The sequence below is a fragment of the Carica papaya genome, chromosome 9 (assembly GCF_054855325.1).
Source record: "Carica papaya isolate Zhongbai chromosome 9, ASM5485532v1, whole genome shotgun sequence".
Taxonomy (NCBI): Eukaryota; Viridiplantae; Streptophyta; class Magnoliopsida; order Brassicales; family Caricaceae; genus Carica; species Carica papaya.
The window spans coordinates 18111746-18132735 of NC_142317.1; the positions used below are offsets into that span (position 1 = coordinate 18111746).

At 29.8% G+C, this 20990-nt stretch overlaps 2 pseudogenes; both read right to left on the reverse strand.

Annotated features, from left to right (window-relative positions):
* Positions 1 to 20990, reverse strand: part of LOC110826015 (alkaline/neutral invertase E, chloroplastic-like) — a 60051-nt pseudogene that overhangs the window by 20674 nt on the left and 18387 nt on the right.
* LOC110810526 (neutral/alkaline invertase 3, chloroplastic-like) lies at positions 11173 to 12278 on the reverse strand (annotated as a pseudogene).

Genomic DNA, 20990 nt, shown 5'->3' on the forward strand with positions numbered 1-20990 from the left:
CTTCCAACCGCCGATCGAGGTAAATTTCGTACCCCCGACTCATTTTTCCACGCTGATTCCTCCTGTGGCCAAATCGGAGCCAAAATCCTGGCCAAACGGCCGGAATACACGGCCGAAGCCCAGCGGCGCCGCCACGCCCCTTCTCGGTTTTTGCCTCCGATGAGGCCCTTCCCGGCCTCCGTTTGATGCAATTTTTATATCACCGTGATCACCATTCTTTTCTCTACAGGTTGACCAGAGCCGAATCACCAAAACACGAACCTCGCCGGAGAGCTGCCGCACCCGAGAGCGCCGCCGCTGGTAAGCTCCGTTTTTCCGTGATTTTTTGGCCCCCCGAGGGCCCTAGGGTTGTTTTCTCACAGGGACCGATGCGAGTGTGGCCGAATTCGGCTGAAAACAACCGAAAACAGCCAACCCGAGGTGACTTGCCGCCGCCAGCGGCGGCGCCGTCGCCGGAGCACGGCGGAGCCGCCGTGCTGGAGTTGCGATTTGGGCCGAAAGAGGCCCTGGGCCTAATTTGGGTTTTTTTTGGAACACGTGCAGGTACCAGTAGTGCGTTTCAATTCCCCGTGGAAAATTCAGGGAAAATTAGGGACAGCCTGCAAGCGCACTGTGAAGCCGTGTTCGGACCCCGAAACGAGTAAGGACCCCTCACCCTATTTCCTATCACAGTTTTAAAGTTCAATAAATGATAAAACGGTATTTCATGAATCAACTAATGTGTGAAATTGCTTAAGGTCGCTAATGGAGCCCGAGTCTAGTGTGTTTGTCGGTTAACTGTTATTTGGCCTGTTTTACAGTTTTAAATGCAGCATGAGGTTCAATGTTTCATTTTATAGTTTCGTGTGCATATTTTACTGTTTTATTAATTATGGATTGAATGACCGGGATATTGATGCTGTATGTTGTTTATTTGGCATAAATTATCGTTTTACGTGTTTGTATGTGATTGATAATGCTGACTGAGGGAAAAAGGAGAATGAAAGACTATGTGAATGGAAATTGTATAATGTGTTCAGCCTGACTAGATATCCTGAGAGATGGTGGACGGACCGGGTCCGTAGGGAACCCTACCGGGATTGTGGTCTCCCATATCGGACGGGGTATGGAGATCTTATGTATTTTGGCGCCCATACCGGACGGGGTATGGGGACGGCCCGTTTCACCCTCATACCGGACGGGGTAGTGAGGTCTATGGTTTGGCGCCCATACCGGACGGGGTATGGGGACGGCCCTAGAGTATGATTTCAAGTGTTAAGGATTAACGGGTAGCGGGACCCCTATGGATCCCCATGGATACTAGTGGGCTGGTGAATTAGGAAAATATGTTGTGTAACGATTGAATTACGAAAAGTGTGATAGGTATTATGTTATACAGTTCATATATATGTTTTCATGATGATGATGATGTTATTGCTTTCATATATTGTTCTATAAATTTCACCGAGGTAAGTGAATGGTAAAGGTTTTATTATCGATAAAAGGATTTGTTGTAAATTATGCTCCATTGGTCTTTTTGTGTTTTCTACCCACCTTTACCTCCGTGACGGTGAGATATCGTGAAGTCTTTACTGGGCTAGTGTAGCTCATTCCTTATTTAATCATTTCAGATCAAGAGGACATCGTTCCCGAGCCGCTTCCGCAGGAGGACGACGAAGGGGACGTCTAAGGATTCAATAGTCACATTCGTAGTTTTTACTTTCAAGTTTTTTTTCCTTTAGGTAGTTTAATCTTTCATATTTTGTGAGCACGTTTTGGTTTTAGTGTAAGGGATGTTAATCAAATTTTGTCTTCGCTTCCGCATTTAATATTTATAATATAATTTCTATTTTGAATCACCGGGGCTGTTACAACTTATCCATTTTATGCACAACCTATCCATTTCTTTATTTGAAAAAAAAATTATTTAACTTTTATAGTGACAAAAAGAAGTACAAAAGAAATCGGAAATAAAATAGTTTATCTTTATGTTCTAAAATTTAAAGAAAATTCATTCTCTTTTGTTGCAAGACACCAAAACTTCTCTCTCTTTGTTAGTTGCATCTCATTGCAGTCATCACCCATCACCTCTCATTATTCATTGAAGTATCAATTTTCCTTATATGTCGTTAAATACTGTATTTTAAATAGTAAATTTACGTTACTTGATTCGCTCAATTTTATGGAATTAATTTTTTTTAATTTAAATAATAAATTTAGTTGTATTTCTTTCAAGCATTGTATCTCAGCAAACAATGTAAGTCAGTACAATAATATCCAATACAACATTTACTTTTTCCTTTTTAAAAAAAATCATAGATAAAAACCATTCTTCTTAAACAAGTGAACAAAAAACTATGACTCATGAGCAACTATATATCTTTTAAAAGTCCTTATTACATCTCTGGCTATGTTATATACTATATGATTACACATTTACATCCAATTAAGAAGAAGAGAAAGAAAATGTTGAATGAAAGTTACTTTTAAATCAAACTAAAAATTAGACAATAAATGACACAATTTTAGCGGTTGATAGAGGTTGTCTCTAAAATTCAAAATGTTTCTAACTAAATATACATCAAAGAAAGGAAGCAACTTGTCCATTTCATGCACAACCTGTCCATTTCTTTACTCGAAAAAAAATTATTTAACTTTTATATTAGCAAAAAGAAATACATAAGAAGCTGGAAATAAAATAGTTCATCTTTATGTACTCAAATGTAAAGAAAATTTGATCTCCTGTACTATAAGACATCAAAGTTTCTATCTTTATATTAGTTGCATCTCATTGTAGTCGCCATCAATCACCTCTCATTATTTATTAAAGAATCAATTCTCCTGATCAATCGTCAAATACTATATTTTAAACAGTAAATGTACGTCATTTAATTTATTCATTTGTATGAGATTAAATAATTCTTTCAGGTTAAGTTCTAGTTTGTTATTTGAGGACCTACAAAATTAGTTATATTTCTTTATAGTACGGTATTAGTTTATATAATGTAAGTCAATATAATAACATCCATTTCAATAGTTACTTTTTTTAAAAGCAACAATCATCATCCATTAATAGTAAAAACTATTTTGCTCAACCAAGTCAACCCAAAACTTAGGCTTAGGAGTAAATATATATCTTTCAATAGTCCTTACTACATTTCTAGCTATGTTATGTACTATTCGATTAAATTTTTAAATCTAACTAAGAATAAAAGAAATAAAATATGGAATGAAAGCTTAAACATCCTCCAGTAACAACCCAAACTTTAAAAAAATATTCATCAAGTATAAAATTTTTACCTGGTACCTTTAAAAATGGTCCTATTATAGCTAGAAATTAGACAATAGATGATAAAATTTTAGCGATTGCAATGCTGCTAGGTAATATGCAACAAATATAGGAACTCATGTGTCCATTTTGTGCCCACCCTATCAATTTCTTTACTTGAAAAAAAAAGTTGTTTAATTTGTATCAACAAAAAGGTATACCGAAAAAAATTAAAAAAAAAATTAGTCATTTTTGCCTTAAAACCTAAAGAAAATGTGATCTACTTTGTTGCAAGATACCAAAGCTTTTATTTTTGTGTTGGTTGCATTTCATTATAGTCACCATCAATTGCCTCTCATTATTCCGTAAGTGTCAGTTCTCATAATTGGTCATTAAATACTATATTTTAACAATAAATATACATAATTCAATTTAATTATTTATTATAATATTAAATAACTCATTCAAATTAGGTTCTATTTTATTATTTGATTGAACTATAAATTTAATAGTATATGTTTTTAATACTGAATCAACTTATATAACGAAAGTCAATGAAATGGCATCCAATATAACATTATTTCTTTTAAGATAAAATCATTATTCATTAACAATAAAAACCATCATGCTCAAGTAAGTGAAGCAAAAATTGAGGATGTTCATGAACAATTATCTATCTTTCAGAAGTCCGTACTCATCTCTAGATAAGTTATGAATTATTCTTATTATACTTTTGATCCAACTAAGAAAGGGAACAAAATGCAAAATGAAAGCTTAAACATCCTCAAGTATAAATGTAAACTTAGAGAAATATTCATGAAGTATAAAATTTATACTTGGTACAAAATTTACCATATAACTAAGTAAAATAAAATCTATACTAAATTAAATTTTAGGAACAAGAATTTGTACCTTAGTGCAACATAATATTAAGAAACAAAAGAAAAGACTAAATCCTTAAGATTTAGATATAATACCACAGTTTTAGAGCATTATTATGACCTAATACATGCTCGAAACCTCATAGTTGTCTTACGATAGGTCTAGAATGCGAGAGCAATTTTAAAACCCTATATAACCTTTTGGCAAAGCTATCTTGTAACCTCATAGGTATCTCAAAATAGCTCTAGAAGCCAAAAATTTCCTTATCCTCAACTACCCCTGAACCTTAACATTGTTTATCCCAAATTAGGTAAGCCAGTAATCAAGCACTACACAAGGACCCATGAGTATCTTGCTTGATATTATCAGGACCTTGATGCAATACATTTTGGTTTTATCCAAGTAATACCATAAAAAGAGTATTACTACCTCTTATACCACATGTTAGAGAAATTAATATTACTTTTAGATGGTTAAGTAAAGACATTAATTGAGAACAACTGAAAATGCTATATCATTTATTAGACAAAATGATCCAGAAAATCCTTAATTATATATTTTTATAAATATTGAACCTTTTTAACATGAATGTCATTAACATTTCTTGCCCCAATGTATAAATTACTTGAATCACACTTTTGTTTAGTTAAGAAAATTAGATATACATTAAAAAAACATATATCATGTAAATTAAAGAATAAATTTCTTGCTTCCTAGCAATACTCTATTGAACTCTATATAATACTATTAAATGCAACAAACTCCTTACAAGATACAGGACAAGGAACAACTGGTGATTTTATACATCTCAAAAGTGCCCAATTAAGCTCATCAAAAAATTGGTGTCGTTTGATTGCCATTGTACCCATTGTGGACCCCATTTGCCTAGTAGGGTCCTTGATTAATAACTATGTGATCAAATCCTTTGCTGACTCCAAAACCATGGCTTCTTTGGGAAACTCAAGTGCTCATGCCACAATATTTGCCAGGGGCAACTCCTAGTCAACTCCCTTACACGGCGTCGTCCCATATAACATTTCGAATATGAATATCCTTAGTGTCCACCAATCAATTGTGTTTCCATGCCCTTCACCAAACACATTTTTTTGGTGCTAAGTACTCATGGGTCCTAATAAAAGACATTGATCGGACATTGATTGGCTTTGTGATGATTTCGACAGCCGTGTGATGTGTTGACTTTTTTTTCTATTTGAGTTGCCTAAGGTGTAAGCAGGAGGCTACTGCAGGTGTGATAGAATTGGGTTGAATGCATGAGGAATTAGAAAAGTTGGGTTGATCATCAGGATAACAACTTGTTTTTGTGATTGATGATGCATTTTGATCAGAAATAATGTGGAATTATTGTCTTTTCGTGAGAGATCGAAGTCAGTCAACGAAATGTGGTCATCGAATCTTAATAACAAGTTTTTGACTTCAAATCACGCTAAACTATCCCCATTTTGTGTAAATATTCTATGGCCACTATGACTTCAGATGCATAAAACCTGTGGAAAAAAGAGAAGGTCACAAATCTTTTTTAAAAAATAAATCAATAAATTTAAATAAGTTCGAAATATATCAAATTGAGTCTGCTAAGTTATGCGAATAGCTTGTTGAAAATTTTAATACTTTATTCTCTTTAATATATTTAATAATATGTTTAATATACTATTGAAATATATTTTTCTCTTGTGATATTACCCGGATTACTAAAGATATATAATATATTTAATTTATTAATATTTAGACAGGTTCGTGAACTTGTAAACCAAATTCTTTAATATTTGAATTTGGCTCTTATACTTTAACATTTTGGGACCATATTAAAATATGAAAAGAAGATTTTATTAATTAATAAAGATGAAAATGAAGATGGTATCTATATATAGATATATATATTTATGCAGAAATATGATAGAATCAAGAAGGTGCAAAGGGGAAAGGTTAGAAACTTCAAAGAAGATACTTATAATTGGGAATTATATAAATATATAATGTGTGTGTGTCTATATATATATATATATATATAACCTTATCAATTTATCTATATATATGTATATGTGTGTGCGTGTGTATACAGATAATGTATGTACATATATCGCGATGCTAATTGTAGTGAATATCATAATAATAAATTAACGATTCGTATAATCATATAATATATTTTTATAGATACAAATAATTAATGCTGTTGTACATACATACCTGGCAGCAACTTCATTGAAGCGTTTATCCAACTGCCTTTGACGGAGGACGTGAAGATTGACACCAGGACAGAACTCAGTGAGTAAACACAACCATTGATCACAAATGAATTTCATGCCTATTGGTGCCAGATATGATTGCTCATACACCATCATATGTATGAATTATATGTTTATATATATATATATACACTTGTCAAGGCATATGATGGAAAGAGTAAGGAAGGATAAACTTTCATACATAATTGATGACGTCATAAATTAGATCAATTAGTGAATATAGTAAATAAATTTTATACTTATTTTTTATTGTACATATTATTTATATATTTCTTTACTAAGTTTTTCTTAAAAATTTTTAAATTTTTTTTTTATAAAGGTGCATAGGCAGTGAATGCAACCAAACATGAATTCTTAGTAATGAAGGAAAAAATAAAAATCCTTTCTGGAGTAATATTCTATTTTATATATTTTATAAAATTTATTTTCATATATACGTTTTTCTCCTATAGATTTCGTAAAAATTTTAATTGAATTTAAATTTACAGACTTATACAGTATAAAATATTCTACATTTTTAATAGAAGTTAAACTCATAAATTTTAAATAGAACATAAGAATTTTAACTATTATCATATTATTATAATTCATTATAATTATCAATAGCTATAATTATGCAACGGGAAAAACATATTTTCAATGAAGTTTCACCAAGTCAAAAAAAAAAAGATATATATGAAAATAATATTTTACAGAATATATAAAATAAAATATTACCTTAAGAAGGATTTTCATTTTTTCCTTCACTAATGAGAATTCATGTTTGATTGCATCTAATGCTTCCATGCACTTTTTTTTCTCAAAAAAGGAAATTAAAAAAAAATAATAATAAAACTCAGTAAAGAGATATGTTAGTAATATCTGTAATAAAAAATAAGTATAATGTTCATTTATTACATGAATATATAAAGACTACTAATTGATTTATGACATCAATTACATATAAAAGCTTACCCTTCCTTACTCTTTTTATGAAATGTCTTCGCGAATTCCTTACATTTCAATGCCATGACAAGCGTAAAGGTTGCAATTAATATCAGCTAATTATTTTTTAAAAAATAAAAACTGGGTACATCTATCATCAATCATAACACAATACAAATAATCTTCAAGTAAGAATACACATAAAAATATAGTTTGACTCGAGATTAGTCAAGTTATATACAGTAATTACAATACAATACAAATAACTTTCAAATGATGACACACATAAAAATATAATCTGACTCAAGCTTATAATCTCTTGTAAAAGAATAAACACATTGACTATTAAACTAATTATTTAATTAATTAAGTATACACATATATAGTTAATTAAATTAATAATTATTTATCTTTTTGGTAGATATCTAAGTACTTTTATCCTTATCTATAAGAGTATGAGTTCAAATCAAACTATACATATCATGATATAGCATTTAACTATTAAAATGTACGAATTTCTAAAAGCAAAAATTATATTTGAGAATTTTTATTATTAAATATATATTATAAGATCAATAATAACACACATAAATATTCCAAATTAAAGAGTTTTGAGCTGTGATGATTAGTATTACTTATATACCTTGAGGAGGCTCTTTTAATCTAGATGCAAAGTGCACAAATCATAGGAAAATCTACATCAGATATTTTTTCCTTGCAAATTAAGATAAGAAGACCAAATAACTAAAACTCATCAATTAATCAAATATGGTTAATAACTACTCAAATCTATATCCAGATATATATTATGTACAAATACAAAGGTTTATTCATGCCTGATAAGGTGATTTCCGATTCAGCCATGAAGGTGGAAAGCAGATCATAGAAATATTAGGACCGCAACCAAAATCTCCTTTCATTTCATACACTGCTGCAAGAAAGTGATCTACTATATCCCTTTAACAAAAATCGAATGCGAATCAATCAACGACATCGATATATATACATTGATATATATACATCGATATATATTATGTACTAACAAAAATATATCAGATATTAAGCATTAAACCTCTTGTTCCGTTGAGTGGATCATGTAGAGGAGCTGAGTGCTTCGATCCTCCTATTTGAAATGATTAGATAAGAACTGTAACAATCCATGCCTGCATAAGGAGTCGGGGTACTGTAAGAACTTATATTCTTAACACAAATAAAAATAAGTATGTTCAAGTGTAGTGTTCACATTCCTTGCCAGTGATAGTTACCCGTTACATCTATCTAAAATCAAGAAAACATCCTTCTTAATCCATGTCTGATAAGGTGATTTCAGATAGTTGTGAATTTTCTTTCTCTCCCTCTTCTCTTGTAGCCCGACATCCTCTTTTAAAGTGAAAGAGGAACCATCATAACCGTTAAAGATGGCAACGAAATCCCTAAATTAAATAGAGATTGCAAAATAGTTATTGATAATTAACGCATAATCAATATTTTTACTTTTAATAATTAAGGTAGAAACTAATAACATCTTCTTAAATATAATTATATAATTATATATTTACTTTTTGAAAAGAAGATTTTTATCTCTTTAATTACTTAAGTAGTAATTAAATTTTTAAATTTTAAAGACTAATGAAGAAAAGAAATCTCTAAACTCTAACTTCTAATAAGCATTCAATTCTCTAAATTTAGATATTCTTTAAGTCTAATCTTATAATAGTTTTTTTATAGATAACATAAAGAAAATAATATTAAAACTCTACAATATTTGATTACATAAGTTCAAAATAATGAAAATAAGATCTCTATCTCTTTAATTTTTAAATTTTAAAGACTAATGTAGAAAGAAATCTATAAATTTTGACTCCTAGTAAGCATTGAATTCTCTATATTTAGATATTTTTTAAGTATAATCTTCTAATAATTCTTTTGAAGATTACATACTTTAGAGTAAAAAATAATGTTAAAACTCTAAAATATTTGATTACATAAGTTTAAAAATAGATTATGACACTTCTTTTTTCTTTTTCTTTCTTGATGCTTTTGGCTTTTCTTTCAATCTTTAATGCTATGATTTATATTTATGATGCAATATTTAGATAGAAAACAATAAGATAATTTTTTTTTATATAAAATTAGCTCTATTAATTTCTTCACCACAATATAATTTCTTGGTAATCTTATCCTCACATTTGTTATTGTGTTACAATGTGATCAATTTTAGGTGATCTAGAAATATAAGAAGAGTTAGAAAATAATTGGGAGAAAGAGGAGGAAAACATAAGGAAATGAAATAGGAAAACAAGAGTTAGACTAGAGGCATTATAGAGGGAAGTTTTCTTTTTTTTACCTAATGCATAACGCACAATTAGGTAGTAATTATAAAATAGATTTGTTATAAGGAGTCATATTCTTCCGATGATTCCTAAGTTTCAAACTACGAACTAACTCAAATCACATATTTTACTTTCAATGAAATTATCTCTTTACCCTAAATAACATAAAAACATAAAATTACAATCTAAATTAAATATGTCCAAAAGTATATACATGTACTTACATTAAGCGGTATTTAATCTATCTTATTCATTTGATTCAATTTTTACCATTTGTGTAATTACCAGTAATCCTTTATATCCTAAATTAGGTATATATTCATTAATTTTATTTTTAGACCACTTATATGTTTTGCTTGAATTCATTGAATGAAATTTTATTTCATAATCCTTCATATATATGAAGATAATTAGAATTCAGTTCTCAAAAAACATAAATATGAGAATTTAATTATTAAAATTGTAATATATTGTTAAATTTAAAATATGGAAGAAATGTGGCAATTAATTTCTTAAGAAAATGATGAAGCTTGTTTAGAAATTAAAGCAAATGGGACAATTAGATACATATACAAATATTTTAACTTTTAATACTATACTATACTATATATATTTTTGCAATATAATTTCTCAATGAGTGTTGTAATTTGACCCACAACCTAAAAATTCCTATGTAATTTCTTCATTTATAAATTAAAAAAAATATATATATATGAGGTTAATTTCTATTGTTGTTGGAAATATATTTATTTTTTATGGTACAGTTTGAGAGAAGGATTGTGCCTAATGTTAGAACCAAATGAAGCAAAAGTTGTTGAATACTATATGTTTAGTTTCCTTTATGAACTCATGCTAAGAATTAAAAACTTATAAGTTTGTTGTAATGCAAAAATATGTAATGAATAAAAATATGAGTTTGCTAGAAATATCTTATCATCACTCTCTAATAACTTTCTTAGACAATGCTTTACATAGCAGTTGAATTTTTTCAACTGATCTGGAATCAACAGAGGAAATGTATTAAAATGTTCTATTGTGAAGCATTAATTTAGATGACATGGTGATGATTTATGAGGTAGAAAAATACCATAACAAATCCAAAATGATTTACAAGATACAAAAAATGTCATAATTGAAAAATGGAGTTAAAATAATATAAGGGTATTCTTGATTTACAGTGAACTCTTTAAAAGAATACTACTATGTATATGATCTTTAACAGGAAATAATTTGTATAATCTCCAATGTAGGAAGATGTTTCAAGCTAATGCTAATCCTAAATCAACATATCATCCTTACATTAAGATCCTATCATACCTGAATCAATACTCAAAAGCTTTAACCCCTAAATAGAATGAAACATTAACCACTGTTATCATCACCTTTATACATTTAAATTGTTCAGATAGGTAAGTTGAGCCATAAATTGAAGTTACCTATCCTTGTGTGAAAGCAACTTCAGAATCTTATATTACGTAAGTCTTTTAGGAGTTCTTCTGACCACGTTTTCTTTTGAGGTTAGCACTTATCATGCAAGAGAAGGCATTGACATGCTCAAAATCCTATTCAGTTATCAGAATTTTAGCTGTACTTTGGTCTGCAAGTAGAAGCTTAGCCACCAGGTATCCAGCAATTGACCATGTTTGGAATAACCGTGCTTGCTTCCCAATGAACCTTCCTCTTTTCGTGTCATAGTATTAAGGCCACTTATCTCTTGATATGCGTCTTTCAGCAACTTCAACAGCTCTTGCAGCAATTTCTAGCCTTTTCATCTTTATGGCTTCAATAATAAGCTACAAAAAGTCTAATTTTAAATTCTTAAGCTCTACTACCAACATTTAATCATTATTACTTTATTTTATAAAACATCAACAAGGTGCCATATCCTATTGGATCTAAGCATGACAACTCAGGAAACTTATTCCTAAATATAACTTCTACAAAGTGTCTGGAGCAATGAACAAAACATTAGTAGCAGAGAGAATATTAAGCATAACAAATTAACTTTCCATAGTAGAGTTGGCCAAGAATCACCATTGTGGTAAGATCAAGGCCTATATTAGAAGGAAATATAGTGAGAAATGTTGAAGACAATGATGAAATAGATCATAAATAAATAATATGAGAGTAGATATCATACGTGTTTTTATGATCACTACCAGTGATGATTTGCCACTCCTAACCTTCAGGAGCGGGATAACATATCTTGAATGGCATGTCTGCAACCAAATCTACCCATTTCGCTTCAATAAGATCAAGTATGGCATGTGACTGATCAGCTTTTGTCAGATTGCTTACAACAGACCACATGTTTCCTAGAGAAAAAAATTGGAAATCCATATGTGCTGCCTGTATGTTTCCAAAGAGATAACCTCCTTTATTAGGAATCCATTCAATCAACCAAGGAAAAATTTGAACTAGGTAAATGTTGAACTTGTTAACTGCATCATATGAGTACCACTTAGTCTTGCAACAATAAATCTCATTCAGTTCTTGTAAATCAATCCAATAATACTCCCTAATGTGGAATGAACGAGCAAGTAGGTGGTTATTCAGTGCCCGGATAAGATAAGCTAATCCATCTTCTGGAGCAAGCATTTCACGTGCACAAAGTAAGGCAGAATAGAATAGTGAATGCAAGAAAAAAAATAGGGATTAACTGGAGATACCACAAGAAAAGAAGTTAAACAAATAAGATCTCTTAGTTACTAACTTATAAATTTAAATAATAGCTGATTCATGTAGGTTAGTGTGTCATATCACAATCTACTATTTCCACCAACATGTTACAAACATATTTAATGCACAAACTAGATCTCCATGGTGTCAAACATGTAAGCTATGAACTATCTCAAAAAATATAAGCTATAAACTATACAATCTCTATCATTCTGGGGAGTTGCACCATTCGAAAGCAACACAAAATACAATGACTAACAATTTCAATTGTTGAACATTTTCTGAATCGACTAGACTAGAATCATATACTCACTTGAGAGGCACCAAGATATGATATGAATTTAACTCAAGCTTGTCAAGTACTAGGGGAGTAAATATTGTAAATCTCAGTTCCGGACATTACTTGTACAGATTTTTATACAAAGTGGATATCTAGAGAGTGCTGAACACAAGGTCATGGACTTTTTACAACCACTTGTTAGTTGTTCACCACTTTTGGGTGGGAGAACATCCAATGAAAGTAGCCATTGACACGAGCCTCTTTTGGTTACAAATTCACTCACTCCCGTTAGGTTGGGTATCGGAGACAATGGCTAGGCAATTTAGGAACCAGTTGGGGGGTTTGTGGACTATGACACACATTCATCTTCTATGGCTTGGATAGGGGGTTATCTGCGGGTTTGGTGGCCATTGATGTCTGAAAGCTTCTGTTCAGAAGAAAGAGATTCAACCTGAGCAATGGAGAATCAACATTTGCAATCTTCAAGTATGAACACTAGCCTTTATTTTGCTTCCTGTGCAGTCCGTTGGGGCATTCAAAATCGTTATGCAAACTCCACATCCATTCTAGTGCGGCACCGCTACAGTAGGGGTGGGATGAGTCCCTCTGCACAAATCCCTAACGGAATCATGCTCCGACAAGCAGATGGTTACGAGATTAATGGGGGGGGGGATTTGACAGAATCATGGGCGAATATCCTGACAAGTATCTCGGGGATAGGGGGAAGGAAGGAAGAGATGAGTATCTCGGCCGAAGCGGGAAATAAGGGAGATTCTCCAAATTTTTATTAAAAAATATAAATTTATACATTTTATTAATTATATATTACTTATCCACTAATAATAACACAACTTATCAATAATAATATATAGAATGTATAGTTTATAGTCTGAACTTTAAATACAATTTTTATAGATAATGATGAAAGTACAAATGATTTATCAAAAAAATATTAAACTTTGATAAATTTATATTTAATTAAATTGTAAAATTTTAAAATAATTTTTAAGAAATAAAATTAATTTTATGTAAAATTAAAATAAAAATTTTAAATTCTATCAATTTTTATTATTTTCTAATTTGTTCATCTCGTAATTGAATGAAATAAGAATTTGCTGATCACTTTAATCAATAAATTGGAATTCACTTATATTTTCTTACGATTTGATAATTGATACATACCCAATAAAAGTAACTATAGTTATTTAACTTTTCTTATCGTTAGATCTTTTTGAGAACTACAAACACGAACACCCAGATATATATGTGTGTGCGTGCATTTGATAAATTTAAAGGGTTATTGTAACTTGATGTAATGCTAAATCACTATAAAGTTTTCAGTATAATTTATAATAGGAAGTGCATATGATGATGATAATTGTCATATCATACATGAGAATTAGTAAATATATATATATCGGAGAAAAACAATACGTTTTTTGGTTCTAATAACTAAAAGTTAAAAAATAAAGGAAATGAAAATTATAATATTTTGTTTGGTTTAAAATTATAAATGAAAAATAATTACTATAAGAAAATAACTGATAATATCAGTTATTAATATAATGATGAGTTAGCTATCGAGAATCAAAATAGAATTTTAAAAGAAAATTAATCCTTTCCTTTTTCCTCTTTTGTGAAGAGTTCTTATGTGAAAAAAAGATTTATCATTCATGAACGATAGCATAATTAATATTAAAATAATTAATAGAAAATATTTTAGTATAAAATCCAAGTCTATTTCTTGTTCTTTAATATTTATGTTAGTAAATAATATAAGAAAAATGCTAATTCAGATTTTTTCGCTTATTATAATTATCCTAAATAAAAGAATCTAGTTGTTACAGAATATTATTTTCGTTTGGATATGTCATGACTCTTTAGGACAAAATACAATTTCATTACTATATCTCTACCAACACAGTCATAAGCTAAATATTTTGATTCTATTGAATCAAATATTATAAATAAATCATCATTAATCCATATAATTACATCTAAAAATTGATAAATTTTACATTTTAATAAGATTCAGACTTGTTGTCTTTAAGAAAAATGTAAGAATCTTAACTATTCAAACACCATGTTTATGATAATTTATGAAAATTCTTAAAAACTTCATTGTATTGTGTGCTTAATTGTGATAAATGAACCATTGTCACAAACTTTAAAGGGGGCATTTTTGGTGCTTGAAATGCATGTTCCCATGTTAATGGATGTTAGTGGCTATTTTCTCTTTTTCAATGATATCATCCTATGTTTACCTTATAAATAGTTAGCTCTTCTACTCTATCCTATCTTATTGCTACATTTCTCTATTGCTCTCCCTTTTATCTCTTTTCTTTCACTTTCACTTTTCCTCAAATTTTCTTGAAAGATTTCTAACTTTTACTTTTCTAGTTATGCAAATTAAAAAAATCTATTATCTACAGCTAAGCTTATTGCATCATGCAATTAACAAGTTAAAAAGCTCTTTTCTATACTCACCTTATCTGATTGACCTAGTGCATACCTCAATCCTTATAATGTATCCTCAAACATCAATTCCTATTTGTATAGAAAGTAAATGTTTGAGGTAAATTCTTCTATCTTTTCTCACCAAGATATTTTTACATGAAACTATTAAATATCAATGATTCATCCCAACCAACAGCAACAAAATTTACAATTTTTTGAAACAATACCCTTTAGTTTGTAACTATCTCTGTAAAATAAGTTTGAGTTTCAAATCAAAAAATTAAAAATTAGGTCGAGCTTTTGACCTACTGTAGTTCCCTCAACTAAGGAAACCTAATAATCATGAAATGTTTCTTTCGCCTAAAAACAAAATAGGCACGTTTAGATTTAACTCAATTTAATCATGACATCACCACCAACATAAAAAAAGTTAGAAGTTTAAATTTGTTTTCCATAAAAAAGGAATACTTATTACAACCTACAGCGAATTTATTGGTATTGATTTTTAGAAGCTTTCATCCACCCCATCTACCCAACAAAAGAAAACATAATTACTTTATAATATTGTTATTGAAAGCGATGAAAATAGATAAAATACTAATAGTGAAAAATTAAATATTGAAGTTAACTTTTATAAATTAAATAAAGGATAATAATTACTTTAGTTAAGTTACAGTAATTAAAAAAATATATAAATTTTATTTTATTCTTAATTAATTTAAAATTGAACTAAATTTGTTAAAAAGAAACTGTATTTGTTATAATAGAAAAATATTTGAGGGTAATATTCCCCATTTTCTAGAACTATTTGAATTAAAAGATTAAAGAATTAAAAAAAATAAATAAGAATCAAATCAAATAAGTTGTAAGAAGCAAGAGTACCTTAATTTAAAGGAGTGTGTTTGCGCTTGCGAGGGATGGTGCTAGCTTCCAACTGCATCACCATACATACCCCATTCAGTGAAAAATAATAATAATAATAAAGATTTTAAAATCAAAATGTACAATGTTTAATATTTGAAAAAAATAGTTTTACTTTTTATTAAAATGTAAACTTTACATCTTCAGTGAAACTTAAACTCGTATATATTAAATAAAATACAAAAATTTTAACTACTACCATATTGTTATAATTTATTATAATTGTCAATAGCTATAATTATGAGCCGGCAAAACAAATTTTAAATATATATGAAAATAAAATTTTACAAAATATGTAAAATAAAATATTACCTCAAGAAGAATGTTTATTTATCATAATTACAATCTGATAGAAGAAGAGATAGTGGCAGAGGGTTAGAGAAGGAGAAAGGGAACAGAACCACAAGGTTGACAGAAGAAGAAATAGGAGGGTGATTTCTATGAAGGCTAAGCTAAAAGATGGTTGAATCATCCAACGGAAGGTACGATTAATTCACTCTTGAAACCTGAATTAGAAATAAATATTATAAATTTCCTATATCGTGGATGATGGATTTCTTACGAGTTCTATATGTGCATTTTGTATGATTTTGGTGTGATGGTGAAGAATATTCCTGTGTGGTAACTTAGTAGGGAAGTTTAAGGTAAATGGTGGATGAGAATGGGGATCATCAATCGGGTAAGGGAGAAAAGAAGTCTTGCGGTAAGGACCGTGTTGATAATAATTACTTCATGTATAGCAGGTATTAGTTCCAATCTGAGTTAAGCTTGGGGGTTTAAGGATATATCTTACTTGTGTTATGCAGATCGGTGAAAATCAACTAGTAGACCTCATAAGGGAACACGATGAGATCGGATACACATATATCAATAAGTAGTTGATGTGATTAAGGGCCTACAAAGGGGTAGAAATAAGGGAAATATGGAGAACAATAAGGTTAAAAGATAAATAACATACCGTGGTGCTAGGGAAATAGAAGCGAAGGGGAAGGGAGGACCCAATAGATGAAGTTTGAAACAAACTAGAAGGAAAATGTAGAAAGGGAAATGATAAAATGGCATAACTGAAATCAATGTACTATCAAAATCAATAAATTACAACCTGTTCACTAGTGGTGTGTGTGTGGCCATTTATGAGGTCGTGGAACTGATTCTGGTACGAGTTTAACAGTGATTTTGCATACTTATTGCTCATAGATGAACTGAAGAATTTTCAGGTGACCCATATCATTAAGTGACCAAATCAGCAAATGAGGTCAGCAAATGAGGGTGATAATAGAATAGTAATAATGATGAATGGGTATGAAAAGAGTTGAATACGGAGTTGTGAATGGACTGCGTAGTAGTGTGGTATACTGAGAACAACAAATGACCAAAAACTAGAGAGTAAATATTAAATAAGATTAAACTGAGACTAATCCACATCTTTCTGTATGCTGTTTCCTTTTGTGTGGTGTGAGTATGGCCTGTATTGGTCGTGGTGATGTGTATCAACTAACTAGTGATTAGTCAGTAGAGTAGACCAGATAATAGAGGGTCTGAAGGGGAGTAAATGTCCCAGATGTGTGATGTATATGAGACAAGAAGTGTGGCCGAGAAATAAAAACCCGAAAGGGTCGTGTCGGGTATGCTAAGTGCAAGCTGCGTGTGTTATAATCTGGTGTGACCAATACAGATAGAGAGATAGATTGGGGGAGCCGAGAGTGAAATCTAGTGGAAGTGAAGTTAAAGGATAATAGAGAGAAGGGGTGTAATTATAAAAAAGAAAAGTGAAGAAATAATTAGGTGAATTAAGTCGCTATGTTGAGTGATCTTTTTGATTTGTATATACTGTTTATATATATATATATATATAAACTCCATATTGGATGAGAAAGGATAATGCAGGTAAGCAGAATAGTTCTGCAAAATGGATTAAAATGCAAGTATGTTAAATGTGGGTCATTTTTTTTAATTTGCATAATCTGTTATGGAGATTGAAATTACTTGAAAGTGATTGGAAAAAAGAGAAAAAGAGAAGGAATCTGCAAGAGAGAAAAAAAAAATCAAAATTGACAAGTTGCAAGTTGGAGTCGAAGCAGGGAATTGCTTTTATAAATCTTCATTATATAAGGGTACCAAGTTGGAGAAATGATAGGTGTTGGGGTGAGTATGAGATGAACTTGAGAATGATTTGGTTGAGGGAAGTCCTTGAGGAAAAATGGAGAACTTATCTACATCTATTTCAATTATGTTGGTTTGAGTTTAAATTGATTTTACTTGGTTGTGTAGCTCATTCCTTTATTATATTATAGAAACGGTTAAGTAGGAAGAAACTCAAGAACCTTCGGAGCGTAGCCACGAACTAGAATGTATGTAGAACTAACATTAAACTTTGGTGGATTAATAATTAGTATTATCATTTCTGTTAGTTTGTTATATTTACTGCTTGTTAGGTGATATTAGACACGACTATGGAAGCCCCTTTTTTTGTATGATAGTTGAAAATATAGCCTAATATGTTTACGAAATGAAGGGGACAAAAGGATGTACACTAATGAGATGATAGATGTTTGAAAGAGTAGACATGTCATATTCTATATACTTGTAATGAGTCTTGTTGCAAGTGAACTCTCAGTTGTGTTAAGGTGTAAATCGTCAACATAGAAAGAATGAATAAATACTTTAGTGACATTGAGTCTTGTAGAAAATGTGGAATGTTACAGATATACACTAATTGCAGTACAATACAAGTAACTTTCAAATGATGACACACGAAAGTACAATCTAACTCGAACTTATGATTTCTTGTAAAAGAAGAAATGCATCAACTATTCAACTAATTAAATAATTAATTAAATATACACATATACCAAAAAAATATATATATCCTGCTAATAAATATTTGGTTAATTAAATTATTAATTATTTATCTTTTGGGTGGATATCTATGTACTTTTATTCTTATCTACAAGAGTATGAATTCAAATCAGAATATACATCTCATGATATATCATTTATTGATTAAACTGTATGAATTTTTACTAACAAAACTTGTACTTGATAATTTTTATTATTAAATATATATTATAAGATCAATAATAACACACATAAATACTCCAAATTACAGAATTTTGAGGTGTGACGATTAGTATTAATTATATACCTTGAGGAGGCTCCTTTAATCTTGAAGCAAAGTGCACAAATTCTATGAAAATCTACATCAAATACTTTGTCTCTTCAAATTAAGAGAAGAAGACCAAATAATTAAAATTGATCTACATCAAATACTTTGTCTCCTTTCATTTCTTACGTTGCTGGAAGAAAGTGATCTACCTATCCTTTTAAAAAATTCAATGCAAATCAATCGATGACATTGATATATATACATAATCGGTAAACAAATAAGAGAAAAATAGATCAGTTGTTAAGCACTAAATCTCTTGTTCCATCAACAGGATCATGTAGAGGATTTGTTGAGCACTATTTCCCTTTTTTTTATTTCCTATCCCTCTCCCATTCTCATCCTTTCAATTTTCCTCCTATGTTTCTAGCATTTCTCCTTTGTCCTCTCCTCATAGCTGTCCACACAATAATTCCATCATTTCGTATGATCTTCTGTTTATCTTTAGATCTCATTCTCCATTTTTTTGTTTTTACTCCTGGTTCTAATCTGATTTCAAGAAAATTTCCCTATTCCCATATCAACTCATTTCTTCCCAAAAATATCTCAAATAATTTAAAAGATAAATCCTACTTAAGTGGTGAGAGTCAAATTTCACTTACCTTTCTTCTCAATGACGACGTTAATATGATTGACGGATTCCTCCCTTGTTCTGCTCCTGATTCCACCACTAGCTGATTAATCTGATTGAAGAAATCACACAAAAACTTCCTCTCAGTTTACCCTAGCTATGAATTTTCTTCCTCTCCCTCTTCTCCTGTAGCTCGACGTCCTCCTTTAAAGTGAAGAAGCAACCATTAGAACCATTGAAGATGGCAACAAAATCCCTAAAATAAATAGAGATACAAAATAGTTATTGATAATTGAGGCATAATCAATATTTTTACTTTTAATAATTAAGGAAAAAACTAATAACATCTTCTTAAATATAATTATATATTTATATATTTACTTTTTGAAAAGAAGATTTTTAACTCTTTAATTGCTTAAGTAGTAATCATATTTTTAAATTTTAAAGACTAATGAAGAAAAGAAATCTTTAAACTTTGAGTTCTAATAAGCATTCAATTCTCTAAATTTAGATATTCTTTAAGTCTAATCTTATAATAACTTTTTTTATAGATAACATAATGAAAATAATATTAAAATTCTAAAATATTTTATTACATAAGTTCAAAATAATGAAAATAAGATTTTTATCTCTTTAATTTTTAAATTTTAAAGAATAATGTAGAAAGAAATCTCTAAATTTTGACTCCTAGTAAGTATTGAATTCTCTATATTTCGATAATTTTTTAGTATAACCTTGTAATAATTCTTTTAAATATTACATACTTTAGAATGAAAAATAATGTTAAAACTCTAAAATATTTGATTACATAAGTTTAAAAGTAGATTATGACACTTTATTTTTTTTTTCTTGATGCTTTTGGCTTTTTTTTCATTCTTTCTTTAATGCTATGATGCAATATTTAGATAGAAAATAATAAGATAGTTTTTCTTTTATAAAATTCGTTCTATTAATTTCTTTACCACAATATAATTTCTTCATAATCTTATCCTCACGTTTGTTATTGTGTTACGATCTGATCAATTTTAGGTGATATAGAAATATAAGAAGAGTTAGAAAATAATTGGGAGGAAAAACATAAGGAAACGAAATCAAAAAACAAGAGTTAGACTAGACGCATTATAGAGATAAGTTCTCTTTTTTTGTTCCTAATGCATAACGCACAATTAGGTAGTAATTATAAAGTAGATTCATTATAAGAAGTCATATTCTTCCAATGATTCCTAAGTTTCAGACCACGAACTAACTCAAATCACAAATTTGACTTTT